The sequence below is a fragment of the Nicotiana attenuata genome, unplaced genomic scaffold (genome assembly GCF_001879085.1).
Source record: "Nicotiana attenuata strain UT unplaced genomic scaffold, NIATTr2, whole genome shotgun sequence".
NCBI lineage: Eukaryota > Viridiplantae > Streptophyta > Magnoliopsida > Solanales > Solanaceae > Nicotiana > Nicotiana attenuata.
The window spans coordinates 56,146-61,434 of NW_017674261.1; positions in this window are offsets into that span (position 1 = coordinate 56,146).

Below are 5,289 nucleotides of genomic sequence, written 5' to 3' on the forward strand. Positions count from 1 at the left end.
GATACGATGAAATACAGCTGAGGAACATATAAGGAAGAAGAAATGGGGAAAACAGGGCTATAACTCACGGAACGACCGGCCGGGTCATTACAGAATCCCTCAATTAAAGACACTAATAATGGGGTGTGAGCATTTTAAGGAGCAATGTACATAATTTGTAAGAAAAAACTAGATCGGGGGCGGATCTACTAAGGAGGAAGGGGGTGGTACGCTACCCGCACACCTCGGTCAAAACGCTGGCTGTATATGTACGTATATATAGATTATTGAATAAATTAATGAATTGGCACCCGAAATAACAAACGGCTGCTTGCAACTGGCGCAAAGCTTAAAGTTGCGCCCTCAGGGGGGTGTGGTATCGAGCCCAGCTACTGCATTTTTCATAACTAATTCTGTTTTGCTGCTTATAGGAGATTCGTTCTCCTTTTTCTTTTTCTTTTTCTTTTTGCGTCTTCTTTTCTTCCTTTTCCTTGTTTCTTATTTTCTTTTCTTTTCTTCAATTTGCTACCGACACTTTTTCCTTATAAGTTCCTATTGACTTTCTTAATTTTATATATTATTGCTTCTATTTCAAAGTTTAGTGTGTTCTATTCAATCAAAAAAATTCTAGTGTTTATTAAGTATGTTTTTGCTTTGAGTATCTAAATATGCATCTATAGTGAGTTTTAGTCCTATTTTCCCATCTTTTAGTCAAACCATAACTCCATAATATAAAAATTCGTCGAAGACAATTGTAACTGAAAAATACTAATTTTTTATTGATATTATTTATTTTATTGAAGTTTTATGTTTTTTTTCACCACAATCATTAAATTGTTTTATTTGATCGATTTGTCTCTATAAACCCAAAAGAAGAATAATCAGAATCGAAACTCAAAAGAGATCAAGTCAAAGTCCAAAGCAATATGGCACCCAGAACCTTCAAATCCTGGATCCGCCTATGACCTAGATACTTATTAAAAACTATAAAACATAGAGAACATAGATAATTAAGTTTCTAATATAGTATATGTAACAACTCGTCCGATCATTTTGAGAGTTTGTGTCCCGTTCGGTGGCTTGAGGTCTCGAGCAACCTCGTATTTTGTGTTATGACTTGTCTGTGTGGCTGAGTTCAGTTTTTGGATGATTCAGGGTCAATTTGGAGGAAGGATTCTTGTTTTAGAAGCTTAAGTGGTACGAGTTGACCGGAGTTTTAACTTTTGTGTAGAAGACTCCAAAATGGCATTTTGATGATTCTAACAGCTTTGTATGGTAATTTTGGACTTAGGAGTGCGTTTGGATTTGGATTTGGAGGTCTGTAGGGTAAATTGAAGCACTTCGGCAAAAATTGGAAGTTAAATTTTTGGAAGGTTGAAAGGTTTGACCGAGAGTTGACTTTGGTGATATTAGGGTCGGAATGCGATTACGAGAGTTGGGTTAGCTCCGTTAATTCATTTGGGACTTGCATGCAAAATTTGACGTCCTTCCGGGTTTATTGGTATGTCTCGGCACGTGTTTTGGAAGTTGGAAGATTTGGAATTTCATAAGTTCGATTCGAGGTGCGATTCGTAATTCTGAAGTTATTTGATATGATTTGAGGCCTCGAGTAAGTCCGCGTTATGTTATTGGACTTGTTGGTATGGTCGGACGGGGTCCCCAGGTGTATTTCGGACGCGTTTCGGATCATCTGGATCATGTTGAGAGAAGCTAGTTTGGGCAGGGGTTTGGTGTGGTCGCACCTGTAGACCTTGGGCGAAGGTGCGTTGATCTTAGGTGTGGAGGATAAGGGGCGTAGATGCGGAACAAGGCTGGAAGGGGAAGATCGCAGAAGTAGATGTTTTGGGCGCACCTGCGCATTCGCAAGTGCGAGATGTTGAGCACAGAAGCGCATATGCTGTCATAGAAGCGACTTTGGCTGAGGCAAGGCATTTCCGCATAAGCGGATAAATTTCCGCAGAAGCGAACGTCGCAGAAGCTACCTACTGACCGCAAAAGCGGGATCCCTGGGCAGAATTATATATTTCGAAGGGTTTGAGGATTTTATCATCTTTAGAGTTGTAGACCTCAATTTTGGGGGATTTTTTCGTGGGATTTTCAAGCAACTCATTGGGGTAAGTGTTCTCTACCTGAATCTTATTATATTTCATGAACCCATTGCTATTTTCATCAATTAATTAGTGAATTAAGTTGGAAATTTGGGAAAAATTTGTAAAAATCTTTCAAAATGTAAAATGATGATTTGAAGGACGAATTGATGTCGGAAATTGATAATATGGTTGAACTCATATTGGAATGGGTGTTCGGGTTTTGTAAATTTTATCAGGTTCCGAGGTGCGGGCCCGGGGGTTGACTTTTGTGTTGACTTTTTTAGTTCTTGTTAAAGAATGAAGCTTTATTTTCCAGAATTATTTCCTATGAGTTTTATTTATGATTTGAAGTTATTTTGGATAGATTTGAGCCGCATGGAGGTTGTTTCACTCGAGAATATCATTTTAGAGTATCGGTCTAGCTTCTTTAAGATAAGTATCTTGCCTAACTTTGTGTGGGGGAACTACCCCTTAGGATTTGAGTCATTTGTGCTAATTGTGTCATGTGAAGGCCGTGTACGCGAGGTGACGAGTACGTGGTCAGGCTTATTTGTGGAAATTTAACTGTTTAGGGCTCTTAGGTTCTTATGTTCATTAGATATGAAGTTGTTTTGCCATGTTAAATCTCCCATTTACTAGTTGACCTTTACGTGTCTTATTTGAAATTAATTATTTCATGTCCAACCCTTATTGCCTATTAAACTCTATGTGCCTTACCTGAAGTTGTTGCCTCTTCTGTTTTCATGCTATCCTTCCCTAATTGCTTATCCTTAATTGAAGTTATTATTATCTTTTTCTGTAATTACTTATCCTTAATTGAATTTGTTGTATCACTTCCGTAATTGCACAAACTAAAATGAAGTTTTGTTATCCTTATCAATGTTGGCTTATCCTTATTTGGAATTATTGATTCGTGTTATCTCTCTTATCGTCGAATTGTACTTTTGCAAAATCATTGTTACACATTATCTCTTCCTTGTTGATCTATTCTTATTGAGACTATTATTCCCTGTTGTGTCCTTCTTTGTGAGCTCATTCTTCCGTCTCTTTGTGTTCTGAAGTTCCTGAGTTGATTTACTTGTCGTATTCTCGTGTTATTGTCCTTGTTGTTGTTGTATTCAATGTTGTTAAGCCGAGGGTGATGTGTGGTTGTGATATTGAAACTGTATTGAGAAAATGTTGTGGCATGTGGGCACATATTGTGAAAGTCATTTATTTGAGTTGTTATGTTTTGGCACACGTGTTGTTGTTGAGAGAATTGTTATGTTGTTTGCACGAGGTTTCTGCCGTGTGGTTGTTATTGTGTTGCAAGAGGTTTCTACCGTATTATTGTTATTATTGATACGCATGCGGTGGTATAATGTTTGGGTGTTGAAGCGCATGCGGTGAGATAAGGTGGGTTTGAAACACGTGGCTAGTAGGGGAACTTCTAGAAACATGCGGTGTGATAAGGTGGGCTAAAACGCGGGATGCTATTTCGGGGAAAAAAATTTCAAAACTAAATATAAATGCTCCCGCGGTAATATAAGGAAAGTTGTGGTTTATTTTATGATTTGAGACTACGAGGCGGTACCTCGGTAGAGCTCTTGTTGTCAATTCTCCATTCTTTTGTACTTGTCTTTGATTGTTGTCTCCTTAGCATACTATTGATTGTCTTCCTCCGTGTTGCACTATTTTCTTACTTCCATGTAGTTAATCTTGTTGTGCTAGTCGTTGTTTCAGCTTCATTGCTGTCTTTATTACACTGTACATTTCGTGGTGATCGTTTCTTATATTCCATTCATTGTCTCTATTCTTATTTGTTGACTTGAATTGTGGTAGAACACTTGCACATGTACTCTTGTCTACTTGCTTTATGTGCGAGAGTTGTTCTCTTGGCACGTGAGTCATCCGTGCGGTTATAAATTGTAATGGAGGCACAAGATTCCAAGTGATTAGGGTTCATGAATTGGAACTCGTGAGCTGTGATTATGAGGTTCGGTGCCTCGTGGGAATGCTTGAACAGATCTGGTGTGAAAGCGGTTGTTCTTATTGAGTTGTTGCTGGTTTTGTTTCCTTATTTGGTTTCGCTGGACTTAGACTGTGTTTAGCTTACTCTACAGCATTATTACCTAATTGCTTCCTATTAAATATTGTTGTTACTAGTGTATAATTGGAAGTATTGTTTGTATTCCTTATCGTGCTTAGTTTTATAGTAATATTGTTTCTCAGTTAGTTCATCTTCACACTTGTTCAGGTTGTTTAGTCCGGTAGGTGTCTTGATTGTCTCTCGTCACTACTCCACCGAGGTTAGTCTTGATAATTACTGGGTACCACTGTGGTGTACTCATACTAAGCTTCTGCATATTTTTGTGCAGATCAAGGTACCACGGTTATTGTTGATTATTAGCTAGCTGGTCGAGCATTGCTGTGGAGACTCAAGGTATACCTGCTGTCGCATTCGCAGGCCTCAGAGTCACCTTCTGATATTGTACTTGTATTGTTTAATTCTATTCCGAACAGTTATATTTAGGGATTTTCTAGATAATTCAATAGAGCTTATGACTTGTACTACCGATTTTGGGAATTTTACGGTGTGTATTAAGATTTCTATTTCATAATTATCAGTTGATGGTTGAATTCTTCTATCAATTCAGTAAGGGTGTGTTTGGTATAACGAAAAATATTTTCCAAGAAAATGTTTGCTTGAAAAACAAGTAGTAATCTTATTCATTTTTCGGTATTTGGTACGCAAACTAAGGAAAATAACTTCTCAAGAGTATTCATAAATAATTTAGATACAATAAACATGAAGCCATAAACATTCGAACCAACAACCTTCCGAACGCACAAATTTCATAAACTTCCGAACCACGAACGTTATAATTTCTAAACCCGTAAACTTCCAAACACATAAACCTCCGAACTCATAACTTTGGAACTTGTAAAATTTCGAACCTGTAAATCGGAAGATGAAAAAAACTAAAACTGAAAATATATATAATTTTTTTTCGAGGGGGGAGGGAGGGTGCAGAAAAACGAAAAAGCAGAAATTTGAAAAATAAAAAAAAATATTTTTTTTGTGTGGGGTGGGGTTTGGCGGGATTGGGGAGGTCGGTGGTGCAGAAAAACGAAAAAAACAGAAAATTTGAAATTACAAAAAAAAAAGTAAAACAAAATAATTTTTTTAGCGTGGGGGGGGGGGGGGTAGGGGGGTAGGTAGTGTACGGAACGTTAGTAA